This window comes from Sminthopsis crassicaudata, chromosome X, assembly GCF_048593235.1.
Source record: "Sminthopsis crassicaudata isolate SCR6 chromosome X, ASM4859323v1, whole genome shotgun sequence".
In the NCBI taxonomy this organism is placed as follows: Eukaryota; Metazoa; Chordata; class Mammalia; order Dasyuromorphia; family Dasyuridae; genus Sminthopsis; species Sminthopsis crassicaudata.
The window spans coordinates 72,634,255-72,647,711 of record NC_133623.1 but is presented as its reverse complement, the minus strand read 5'-3'; the positions used below and the strand labels follow the sequence as shown (position 1 = coordinate 72,647,711).

Genomic DNA, 13,457 nt, shown 5'->3' with positions numbered 1-13,457 from the left:
AGACATACAGAGAGAGAGAGACAGAGAGAGAGAGACAGAGAGAGAGAGAGAGAGAGACAGAGAGAGAAAGAGAGAGAGGAGAGAGAGAGACAGACAGACATACAGAGAGAGAGAGACAGAGAGAGAGAGGGAGGACAGAGAGAGAGAAAGGAATAGAGAGAAAGAATGAGAGAGGAGGAGAGAAGAGAAGGAAGGAGAGATAGAAAGGAGAAAGAAAAGAGAGAGGAACAGAGAGATATAAGGGAGAGAAAGAGGCGTATAAAGGAAAGGAGAGGGCCAGGGAGCAGAGAGAGAGAGATGTTTGTTAGAAGGGAGAGAAAGAAGGGTTGAAATGATCACCCAAATATAGTCTGTACTGAATTCCTTGCTGTCTAGGGGAGGGGAGGGAGAAAACAAATTTGGAGCTTGAAATCTTAGAAAAATGAATGTTGAAAACTATCTTTCTGTGTAATTGGAAAATAAACTGTCAAGAAAGAGAAGAGGGGGGGATAAAGAGGCACTGGGGCAGAAGGAGAGAAGAGGGAGCAGCGAGAGGCATGAGAAGGAAGTGGCTTATGTCACTAGTAAATGTCTCAGGCTGGATTTGAACGCGGGCTGGCTCCAGGATCAGGGCTCTATCCAAGAGTGCTGTAGCCAAGACCACCTGGACTAGAATCCGGTCTCAGAGCACTTCGGCTAACTGGCCTTCCTTTTCCTTCTCTGTAAAATGGGGCGGTTGGCCTTCTGGCTCCGAAGAGACATCACCAGGGACTGTGAGCCAGGCTGGATTCCCAAGTGCACACACCTTGGGACAGTCACAGAGCAGCTTAGGAAGCCCTGGCCTGCTGGCTTGGGTCCAGCCCCCCCACCATGCTAAGATATCAAGGTCAAGGTCAGCTTGGGCCTCAGAGTTCTGCAAGGAGGGCCAAAGCTGGGCCCTCCCCAGGAGGGTCACGTTGGCGTTTGTCAGTCGTGCACAGTGGGACAGGATCATTTAGGCCACGTCCGGAGAGAGATCACAAAGGGGAGCCGAGGAGGCCGGCAGTGCTGAGACTCCCCGGGAGGCACAGGTACGGAGAAGCCCGGCCGGGCAATGAGCACCGGGTACAGAGCCTGAGCTGGGAGGCGGGGGACAGGGAGGAAGGGAGGTGGAGAAGGGAAGACAGAGAGGCAGCGGGCTGTGGGGCTAGGATGGGAGCACAGCCAGTGCAGACACCCAGTCCCAGCAGGCTAGGCAGGCCGGGGCAGGGAGCCAAGGCACCTAGCGACGGTCACATGCACACACAGGCAGGCGTGTGGAGACGTGCTGGAGCCCCGACGCTCGTGTCCTTTCCCCTCAGAGGCCCAGACACCCAGATTGCCCAAGCGTGTTGTACGGGTCCCCTCCACGTGAATACACACGGAAATGCAAGGACCCCTTCCACAGGCGCACACCCCCTGCCCCCCACCGTCCCGGGAATCCAGAGACACAGCCGCTAATACTCTGCACACAGGAACGCAGGTGTCTATTTCCAAGCACAGGCATACATGAAGACCGGAATCCTCCAAACCCAACCTTCCTAAAACAGATTCACAGGTACAGACTATACCGACACACACACACACACACACACACACACACACACACACACACACACACTCCCACACTCCTTGGCTGGGGAGGAAATTGGCTTTCCACAAAGACATGGCTCCTAACTATCTCCTCTTTCTTCCCAGGATCCCTTATCTCCAGAGGCCAGAGACAGGAAAACCAGTGGAAGGGGTTGACAGCGTGAGGATATGTTGAGTAACTGGGGCTACACAGGGGCTGGGGGTGGGGCCCCCTGGAGAATGGATTCCTGGGGCACAGGGCTAACGTTGCTGTCACCTTCCCTGGGGGTTCCTTCACAAGAGCGCAGACGGGCCCAGATCGCATGCAATACCCAGCAGGGGCAGGCCTGGCCCCAAAGTGGGACTGAGAGATGTTAGAGGCCCCGGGACCCTCTTTCTTCCCGGAGAATCCAAATGAAATTTGGCCTTCCCTCCTCCCAACTGCTGGCCCACCTGGCTTTAGGTGAAGCAGGGGAGAGGTGTCCCCTTGCCGAGAGCAGAGCCCGTACCCCGGGCTGCAGGAAGGTGTGTCTGTCACTTACCGCGAAGGTCGAGGCAGAGGGGGACCTCCTCCGCTCAGCTGCCCCAGGACACTGCAGCCTGGCACACTGTGGATGTGGTGGGCATTGTCCTGAAAGGGGGTGAGAGGGGGAGATGCTTGAGCCCTTGTTCATTCTGGCCCATCTGGGGGAGGGACAGCAGGGTCCACCCTGAGCACAGCTGGTACTTTCGTCAATAGCGGCTATGATGGTAATTTTCTCCCCCCGTCCCCAACAATGTCTCCTCTGTTTCCCTAACCCCACCCGGGGGGTTCCAGGGACCTATTATCCAGCCCTCCCCTCTCAGGCCTCTGTCCGAGGATTTCTGGGAGCTGAGAGAGCTTTTTCTGCCACTCCAAGGACTCTCGTCAGTCACACAGATGCCTTCCTGGCATGGGGGGGTAAGGGGACCAGAAATGCCAACCCAAGAATTTGATCCTCTTCCCTTAGGATTCAGAAGCTTAAGAAAGATACCCACGTTGGGCCCCAAGCCCAGCCTGGCACCCGGTAAGCTGACCCTACCCCTCAGAAAGGGGAGCTCTGAAAAGTGCCCACTGGGGTTCAGGAAGGAGGAAGTGCCCTCTCTCCCCCGATTCCTGGCCACAGTTTGGCTGGAAAGAAGGCCATTGGGGGTGTTTGGCCCGAAGCTGGAATGGGAGGAGAGGGTGGATAGTGTCCCAGGAATGGGATGGGTGGCCCTGGCACGTGCCCACCCCAGCCTCTGTGCCCTCCCCAGCTCCTCCTCCTCTCCTTGAAATGAATTGCCAGCCTTAGGGGTTCAATGCCTGCCTTTGTCTAGCAGAAGGGAGGGGGCAGGGGGCCCGGGGACAGAGGCCTAGCTGATAAAAGGCAACACAGTACCCGAGACCTTCCTCCCCCCACCCCCCCAGTGAGTGACTGTCTCCCCTGTGGCATGCCCCCCTCAGCCCTCCCTGGGTTAACCCTGAGCGTACTGGATGGGGCTACCCCGCACTCCCTCGCTCACATGGTGACCTTTGTGCAGTGCAGGGACACAGATCCCCTTATCCCTGCTCTGCCAGGCTCAGGCCACAAACAGCCGGGAGGACCACCCCGGTGGGAAAATGCCCAAGAAGGGAATGTGGGACGATGGGAAGGGAGTAGAGCCCCCCTTCACCTGATCCGGAAAGGGTGGGGCCCCAGAGATGGCACCTCGGCGCATTTCCCTGCAACTACCTTCATGGCCGCAGGTATGGAAAACGTTGGTCACAGGACCCACCCTTCCTGGCCACCTACTCCCGGGGAAAACAGTAATCCTCCAGCTTAAGTGTCTTCGGGGAAATCCTCTTCCCTAAAGCCTCAGCAGCTCTCTCCCCCCTCGGCCTTGGTCTGGGCAGGCAAGTGTTACCATCCGCTGAGATGGTCTCCGAGGGCTCTGGGGCAAGCTCCTGGTGGCCCGGGCCCTACGGGGGTGGGTGTGACGGTGTGGGTCTGCGGGCATCCTCCCACAGCGTTGGGTCTCCCCCCCTCTATTTGCCCCATTTCTAAAGTAGGAACAGTGGGGGGGGGGGTGGAAGTGTTGGGATGGTAGGGGGATTTCCACTTGCTGTGCCTAGCGGTGGGCATGATGCCTGGGGACGGGCGGTGGGGGAGGAGGAGAAGAAAAGGGCAGACACAAGAGGCTGGGAAAGGAGGTGACGGCTGGATCTGTAGCCCGGCCAGGCTGGTTGGGTGGCTCTGGGGGAAGGGAGCCCGGAGCCGCGGCCCCTACCCTTTCTGAAACGCCAGAGCTCTGGCGCGGGGCACTCGCCATGCAGAAAAGCATCCCTCTCCTTGCCCATCTGCCTGCCCCGCACCTCGGCGCTGGTGCCGGGCTCCTGCCAGCTCTGGGACAAAAAGGCGGCTGGCACAGATGGCAAGGCGAGGAGTAGCCTTTCTCTCCTTATCTGTGCCCGCCAGAGGAGCCAGCACCTTCGGAATCAAGGCCACTTGCCATTGCCCTGGCAACCCTGGGGGGCTCCAAGGCTGGGGTCCCGCCGGGCTCGGGGTCTTCCGCTTGCTGCAGCCAGATGAGCAGCCCCCCAAAGCCGCACCTTCCCTCCCCGCCCCGGGATTGGGGAAAGAGGGAAAGGGGCCCTTTCAGCCCTTGCCATCTCTACCAGCTGCCTGGCTCCCCCCCACTGAAGCGCTCCGAGCTTCCCTTGCCCCATCAGGATCTCCCGAGCTGAGATGGGGGAGCAGGAAGGGTGGGGCCACCTGCTCCCCAACCGAGCGCCCCCAAAGCGGCCTCTGCCCCCCTACCAGCTGTCCACGGGCTCCCCCGCGAGGCAAGGGCATATACCCACCTACCTGGGCAAGACTCCCGCAGGGGCAGAGGGAGGGAGGAGGGAGCGGGCACAGGCCGTCCCGAGCGGGAACTGGGGGAGTTGGACAGCCAGGCAGGAATCTTCCCTCCCACTTTCCCTCCCTCCTTCTTCCCTCCTTGCCGGTGCCCCAGCTTCCCCACAATGCAATATGCCCAAACCAACCCGGCCAGCCCTGCCCCTTTGCCCGCCCTCCCTCCGCCCCCCTCATTCCCAAGGCCGGGGGTTGCTGCCCTCTGCAGGCCTTCCAAGGCAACTGTGGGTGCTGGTGTGCGAGGGGGGGGGGCCCCCCTCTGGGCTGTGTCCGCGCGTGCGCACATGCATGCGTGTGTGTGTGTGTGTGTGTGTGTGTGTGTGTGTGTGTGTGCGCGCGCGCGCATGCGTACTTGCTTGCAGGCACATGGTCACTAGGATAAAGGAAAGGGTCTCCTGGTGGAGAAGAGAGGAAGGGCAAAGCCAGGGATGCCTCGGCCTCCCCTGTCAGGAGCCGCTCACCCCTTTCAGGAAAGCTCCTTCTCATGCCCCCAATCAAGCCATCAATCCTCACCAACTAGCTGACAGGCATTGTGTCAGCCGCTGGGAAGACAAAGAAGAAAACTAGCTTTATTCCCAAGGAAATGGCATCCAGGTGAACACAAAACATGGTACCGTGTATTTCCAAGGTGCCCCAAGGTTTACAAAACACTTAAATATAACTACAAACCCTACAAAAGAGACAGAGTTATCATCCCCATTTTACAGATGGGAAAACAGGGGCCAAAGGCTGACAAAGGTTACGTGACAAGACTGGATTCAAACTCAAGTCTTAATTGCAGATTAAGGACTAGATGCCAGAAAGTAGCTAGGTAGAAGCTGTACCAGGCCTAAAACTATATCGTAAAGCAGCAGTCATCAAAACCATTTAGTACCAGCTAAGAAATAAAGTAGTCCATCAGTGGAATAGGTTAGGTTCACAGGACAAAATAGGCAATGATTATGGTGATCTAGCGGTAATCCCAAAGAGCCCAGCTTCTGGGATAAGAACTCACTATTTAATAAAACTGCTGGGAAAATTGGAAACTAGTATGGCAGAAACGAGGCAATGACCCACACTTAACACCCTATGAGAAGATAAGGTCAAAATGGGTTGATGATTTAGACATAAAGGGTGATAATATAAGGAAATCAGGAGAACAAAGGATAGTCTACCTCTCAGATCTATGGAGAAGGAAGGAGTTTATGGCCAAAGAAGAACTAGAGAACATTATGAAATGCAAAATTGATTATTTTGATTATATTAAATTTAAAAGTTTTTGTACAAACAAAACCAATGCAGGTAAGAGTACAAGGGAAGCAATAAACTGGGGGAAAATTTTACATCGAGGGGTCCTGATAAAGGCCTCATTTCAAATATATATAGAGAATTGAATCAAATTTATAAGAAGACAAGCCAATCGACAAATGGTCAAAGGATATAAACAATTTTCAGACATGAAAACCATCCATAGTCACATGAAAAAAAATGCTCTAAATCACTACTAATTAGAGAAATGCAAATTAAGACAACTCTGAGATACCACTACACACCTCTCAGATTGGCTAAATTAACAGAAAAAAATAATGATAAATGTTGCAAGACATATGTGAAAACTGGGACACTGATACATTGTTGGTGAAGTTGGGAATGGATCCAACCATTCTGGAGAGCAATCTGGAAGTATGCCCAAAGGGCCATTAAACTATGCATACCCTTTGCTCCAGCAGTATCTCTACTGGGTCTCTATCCCAGAGATCTTAAAGAAGGGCAAAGAGCCCATGTGTGCAAAAATGTAGTAGTTCTTTTTTTGTAGTGGCAAGGAATTGGAAACTGAGTGGATGCCCATGAGTTGGGGAATGACTGAATAAGTTATAGGAAGAAAATGGAATATTATTGTTCTATAAGAAATGATCAGCAGGATGATTTCAGAAAGGCCTGGAGAGACTTACATCAACTGAGGCTGAGTGAAATGAGCAGAACCAGGAGATCATCATACACAGCAACAACAGGGATTATGTGATGATCAATTCTGATGGATGTGGCTCTTTTCAACAATGAGGTGATTCAGGCCAATTTCAATAGACTTGGGATGGGGAGAGTTATCTGCACCCAGAGACAGGACCGTAGGGACTGAATGTGGATCACAACACAGTTATTTTCACCTTTGTTGTTATTTGCTTCTGTTTTTTTATTTCTCATTTCCCCCCTTTTAATCTTATTTTTTATTGAAGCTTTTTATTTTCAAAACCTATGCAAGGATCAGTTTTCAAAATTAGCCCTTGCAAAATCTTGTGTTCCAATTCCCCCCCCCCAACTTCTGCCTCCCGCCTCCCCTAGATGGCAAGTAATCCAATATATGTTAAACATGGTGAAATATATGTAAATTGAATATTGGCATACATATTTATACAGTTATCTCACTGCACAAGAAAAATCTGATCCATAAATCCTCGGCATTTTTATCCATCACCAACAAAATCCAACAGCAAGAGATACAAAGAGGAATTGCATTCAAAATAACTGTCCATAGCATAAAATATTTGGGAATATATCTACCAAAGGAAACTCAGGAATTATATGAGCAAAATTACAATCACTTTCCACACAAATAGTCAGATTTAAATAACTGGAAAAATATTAAGTGCTCTTGGATAGGCCGAGCGAATATAATCAAGATGTCAATCAATACTCCCTAAACGAATCTATTTATTTAGTGCTATACCAATCAGACTCCCAAGAAACTATTTAAAGGACCTAGAAAAAATAACAACAAAATTCATCTGGAAGAACAAAAGGTCGAGAATTTCAAGGGAAGTAATGAAAAAAAAATTAAGTGAAGGTGGTCTAGCTGTACCTGATCTAGAACTGTATTATAAAGCAACAGTCACCAAAACCATTTGGTATTGACTAAGAAATAGACTAGTTGATCAGTGGCATAGGTTAGATTCACAGGGCAAGATAGTAAATAAAAATAGCAATCTAGTGTTTGACAAACCCAAAGATCCCAACTTTTGGGATAAGAATTCATTATTTGACAAAAACTGCTGAAAAAACTGGAAATTAGTATGGCAGAAATTAGGCATGGACCCACACTTAACACCATATACCAAGATCAGATCAAAATGGGTCCATGATTTAGGCATAAAGAACTCGATCACAAATAGATTAGAGGAACAGAGGATAGTTTACCTCTCAGACTTGTGGAGGAGGAAGGAATTTGTGACCAAAGGAGAACTAGAGATCACTATTGATCACAAAATAGAAAATTTTGATTACATCAAATTAAAAAGCTTTTGTACAAACAAAACTAATGCAAACAAGATTAGAAGGGAAGTAACAAAGTGGGAAAACATTTTTACAGTTAAAGGTTCTGATAAAGGCCTCATTTCCAAAATATATAGAGAACTGAATCTAACTGATAAGAATTCAAGCCATTCTCCAATTGATAAATAGAAAAAGGATATGAACAGGCAATTTTCAGATGATGAAATTGAAACTATTCCTAGTGATATGAAAAGATGCTCCAAATGATTATTAATCAGAGAAATACAAATTAAGACAACTCTGAGATACCATTACACACCTGTCAGATTGGCTAAGATGACAGGAACAAATAATGATGAATGTTGGAGGGGATGTGGGAAAACTAGGATACTGATGCATTGTTGGTAGAGTTGTGAAAGAATCCAACTATTCTGGAGAGCAATCTGGAATTATGCCCCAAAAGTTATCAAACTGTGCATACCCTTTGATCCAGCAGTGCTACCACTGCGCTTATATCCCAAGGAAATACTAAAGAGAGGAAAGGGACCTGTATGTGCCAAAATGTTTGTGGCAGCTCTTTTTGTAGTGGCTAGAAGCTGGAAGATGAATGGATGTCCATCCATTGGAGAATGGTTGGGTAAATTATAGTATATGAATGTTATGGAATATTATTGTTCTGTAAGAAATGACCAGCAGAATTAATACAGAGAGGCTTGGAGAGACTTACATCAACTGATGCTGAGTGAAATGAGCAGAACCAGAAGATCACTATACACTTCAACAACAACACTGTATGAGGATGTATTCTGATGGAAGTGGATATCTTCAACAAAGAGAAGATCTAATTCAGCTCCAGTTGATCAATGATGGACAGAATCAGCTACACCCAGAAAAGGAACACTGGGAAATGAGTGTAAATTGTTTGCATTTTTGTTTTTCTTCCCAGGTTATTTTTACCTTCTGAATCCAATTCTTCCTGTGCAACAAGAAATGTTGGTTCTGCACACATAGATTGTATCTAGGATATACTATAACATATTTAACACGTATAAGACTGCCTGCTATCTAGGGGAGGGGGTGGAGGGAGGGAAGGGAAAAGTCAGAACAGAAGTGAGAGCAAGGGATAATGTTGTAAAAAAATTACCCAGGCATATGTACTGTCAAAAAAAAAAGTTATAATTATAAAATTAATTTAAAAAAAAGAAAAATGTGATCAAAAAGGAAGAAAAAATGAGACAGAAAATAAAATTTGAGCAAACAACAAAAAAGAAGTGAAAAGAAGTGAAAATACTATGTTGTGACCTACCCTCAGTCCCCATAGTCCTCTCTCTCAGTGTAGGTGGCTCACATCATCACAAGATCATTGGAACTTGATCTGATATTTCTTGTGCAGCATGATAAATGTGGAAATATGTTTGAAAGAATTGCACATGTTTAACCTATATTGGATTATTTGCTGCCTTGAGGAGGGTGGAGGAGGGGAGAGAGGGAGAAAAATTTGATACACAAGATTTTGCAGGGGTAAATGTTGAAAACTATCTTTGGATTCAAGCCATTCTCCAATTGATAAATGATCAAAGGATATAAACAGACAATTTTCAGATGAAGAAATTAAAGCCATTTATAGTCAAAAGAAAAAATGCTCTAAATAATTAATGATCAGAGAAATGCAAATTAAGATAACTCTGAGATACCACTATACACCTCTCAGATTGGCTAAAATGACAGGAAAAGATAATGGTGAATGTTGGAAGGGATGTGGGAAAACTGGGACACTGATGCATTGTTGGTGGAATTGTGAACCTATCCGACCATTCTGGAGAGCAATTTGGAACTATGCCCAAAGTTCTATCAAACTGTGCATACCTTTTATCCATCAGTGTTTCTACAGGGCTTATATCCCAAAGAGATCTTAAATGAGGGAAAGGGACCCACATGTGCAAAAATCTTTGTGACAGCCCTCTTTGTAGTGGCAAGAAACTGGAAACTGAGTGGATGCCCATCCATTGGAGAATGGCTGAATAAATTGTGGTATATGACTATTATGGAATATTATTGTTCTATAAGAAATGACCAGCAGGATGATTTCAGAAAGGCCTGGAGAGACTTGCATGAACTGATGCTGAGTGAAATGAGCAGGATCAGGAGAATACCATATATAGCAACAACAAGATTATGTGATGATCAACTGTGATGGACTTGAATCTTTGCAACAATGAGGTGATTCAGGGAAATTCCAATAAACTTGGGATGGTGAGAGCAATCTGCATCCAGAGAGAAGGGATTGAATGTGGAGCACAACATAGTATTTTCACTTTTTATCATTGTTTGCTTGCATTTTGTTTTCTTATTTTTTTCTTTTTGATTTGATTTTTCTTGTGCAGCATGTTGATGTGGAAATAGGTATAGAAGAAACGCACATGTTTAACATATATTGGATTACTTGCCGCCTAGAGGAGGGGATGGGGGGAAGGGAGGGAAACATTTTTGGAACAAAAGGTTTTGCAAGGCTGAATGTTGAAAATCATCTATGCATATATATTGAAAATAAATATCTTTAATTAAAAAAGAAATTAAAATAAAAAACAAAATTATATTTGCTTGTATTTTAAAAATAAAGTATTTGAATAAAAATAATGAATACAAAGCTTTTAAAAAATAGAGTAGCTAGGTAAGGGAGCAGTGAGGTGGGGAACAGCTGGGTAGTCACTAGGTAGAAGTAAGTAGAGAGCGGTAGAGAGTAGTTAATACAGACTAAAGATGGAATGTCTCACACAAGGTTAGTGTGTAGAAAGGAGAGTAATGTCTAATGAAGCTGGGGTCCCAATCTGATTCCCTCCTGCCCCTGTCCTGCCCCTCCTAGTGAAGGGGAGATTCTCTTCCTCCCCCCACCTCCCTCATCCTTACACCTCAGACTGGATTGATTAAAGCTCAAAATTTCCGTATGGGCAGGAACAAATAGTGGAAATTAAGGAACCAAGACGAGATTGGATACACTTTCCTATCTTATTGTTCCCCTGCTCAGGGACTGGGGCTGGAGAAAATCCAGGTCCCCTCCTAACCTTGCTTCATAAGAGGAAGACAGATGTCCCTTGAGAATTTATGGGAGGGAAGTTGACTTTGTCTACTAAGCGTCTTCATACACAGGGGAAAACAAAATCCATGCAGTGTCCCATTAAAAACAAAACAAGCTAGGTTGCTATCTACTTAAAAGAGAAAAGCAGCACAAAAATATTCTAAACTGGTCCTTTTTTAAACCATAATTTATTTTGTATTTTATTTTTCCACAGTTACATAGAAACAATTTTTGGCATTCATTTTTAAAACTAAGTTTCTATGCTCACAGCGTTATAAAACTGTATATGGCAATACCACCACTGAGTCTGTATCCCAAAGAGATGAAAAAAAAGCAAAACAACAACAACCCAACAAAAAAGATCCACATGTACAAAAATGCTTACAGCAGCTTTCTTTGTGGGACAAAGAATTAGAAATTGATGAGATGTCCATCTTGGAAAAAGCTGAACGAGCCATTGTATACGAATATAGTAGAATATTATTGTGCCATAAGAAATGACAAGCAGGTGGATTTTAGAAAAACCTGGAAATACTTATGTGACCTGATGTCGAGTGAAGTGCAGAACCAGGAGAACACCGAACAACACTGTGTGATGATCAACTAGTAGACTTAGCTCTTCTCCGTAATATGGTGGTCTAAAAATTCCAAAAGACTCATGATGGAAAATGTTATCCATATCCAAGAAAGAACTATGGTGTCTGAATGCAGATCGAAACATACTAGCTTCACTTTTTTTGTTTCTTCCTCGTAGTTATGTTGGAAAATATATATATATATATACACACACACACACACAGAGAAAACCCAACCTTTGAGTTCTTTTTTTTTTTTTCCCCCCTGAGGCTGGGGTTAAGTGACTTGCCCAGGGTCACACAGCTAGGAAGTGTTAAGTATCTGAGATCAGATTTGAACTCAGGTCCTCCTGAATTCAAGGCTGGTGCTCTATCCACTGCGCCACCTAGTTGCCCCCCAACCTTTGAGTTCTAAAATTTCTCCCTTTTTCCCTCCCCATCCTCCCCAATCAAGAAAGCAGGCAATTTGCTAAAGGTTATACACACGTAGTCAAGCAAAACATTTCCATAATAGAAAAAAACAGACATAAAAGCCCTCAAGAAAAATAAAGTACGTCCTCGGTTCTTTCTCCGGGTATCGATAGCGTTTTTCATCCTAAGTCCTTCAGAGTTGTCTTGGATCATTATATTGCTGAGAATATTTATGTCATTCACGGCTGATCTTCTTACAATATTGTTACTTTGTATACATAAGCTGGCCCTTTGGTTCACTTCCTAAATTAACTGTAGACACTCAAATCTTATTCCATAGTTTACAGCAAATCACAAGGGAACTGCGATTCCCCATTCTAGCCAATTAAAGGGCAAAGCCAGAATGGGGAGAGTGGACAAGGTAGGAAATGGACACAGAAGCACACAGGCCACTTTGATGACCTCTTTAGTCACGCTTCTTGGGGGAATAAAGTGCTACTAGAAATGAAACCTTGGCAAAGGTTTATTCTAAAATAGTTTTTCCTTGCTCCCTAAAGTTCAGAACTACTGGAGATATGAAGAAGACAGGTTTCACGTTTTCCATTGTTTCTAAACTGTTTTTCTTGTTCTGTTGTGGAATCTGACTCTTCATTACTGCATATCACACTGGTCTCTTCTGTCCTCCACGTACCGAAGTTTGCCAAACTTCGCGTTAGTTGCTTTCATAACACAATAGGACATCTCATCCCCTACCAGCCTCTTTTCCTTTTGCCTTCAATCTTTCTCAACAAGAGGATCTTTTCTGATTATTTGGCCGAAGCGCTTAAGTTTCAGATTCGGGATTTGACAATCTAATGAATTGCTTGAATTACTTTCTTTCTTCTTCTCCTCCTCCTAAAGTGGTGATCTCCTTCCTGTCCAAGAGACTCTCAAAAGTCTTCTCCAGGACCACAATTCAAAAGCGTAGATTCTGTGGCACTAAGCTTAGAGTCCAACTCTTACGTCGCAGTACAATGCAACTGGAAAAACCAGAGCTTTGACCAGTTGACAAAGTGATGTCTACTTTTTAGCGTGCTGTCCAGATCCGCCATAGCTTGCCTTCCAAGGAGCAAGTGTCTTCATTTTCTGGCTGCAATCGCCATCTGCAATGATCTTGGAGCTCAAGAGTATAAAACCTGGCTCTGCTTCCATTTCTTCTCTCTATTTGCCAGGAAGTGATGGAACCAGTTGCCAGAGTCGTAGTTCTTTTTTTTTCCGATGTTAAGCTTCAAGTCAACGTTTATACTCTCTTCTTCCACTCTCATCAAGAGGCCTTCCCTTCCTGTCATCAGAGTAGTATAGTCCATATATCTGAGGCTGTATCAAATTTCTCCTGATAACCTTAATTCTGGCTTTGATTTGTCCATCCTGGCATTTCGCCTGATGGACCCTGTAAATCAAATAAATAGGGTGACAAAATTCAACTTTGTCGAATTCCTTTTCCAATCTTTAACCAGTCAGTTGTTCTATGTTCTATCCTGTTGCTTCTTGATCTGCATGCTTGTGGAGACAAATAAGATTATCTAGCACTTTCATCTCGCTGAGAACTTGCCACACAGTCAAAGGCTTTAGTGTAGTCAATGAAGCAGAAGTAGGTGGTTTTCTGGAAGTCCCTTGCTTTCCCCACCTCTTCACAAACCAGCCTGC

At 45.9% G+C, this 13,457-nt stretch overlaps 1 protein-coding gene across 1 annotated transcript in view; it reads right to left on the bottom strand.

The window, feature by feature from the left end:
• Positions 1-4,573, bottom strand: part of PLXNB3 (plexin B3) — a 48,893-nt gene extending 44,320 nt beyond the window's left edge. The window contains exons 1-2 of the mRNA XM_074278678.1: positions 4,416-4,573; positions 2,112-2,200 (exon numbers count right to left, since the gene is read on the bottom strand). The gene's annotated coding sequence lies outside the window, so the exon portion shown is untranslated. The remainder of the gene's footprint in view (positions 1-2,111; positions 2,201-4,415) is intronic.
• Positions 4,574-13,457: the final 8,884 nt, after the last annotated feature.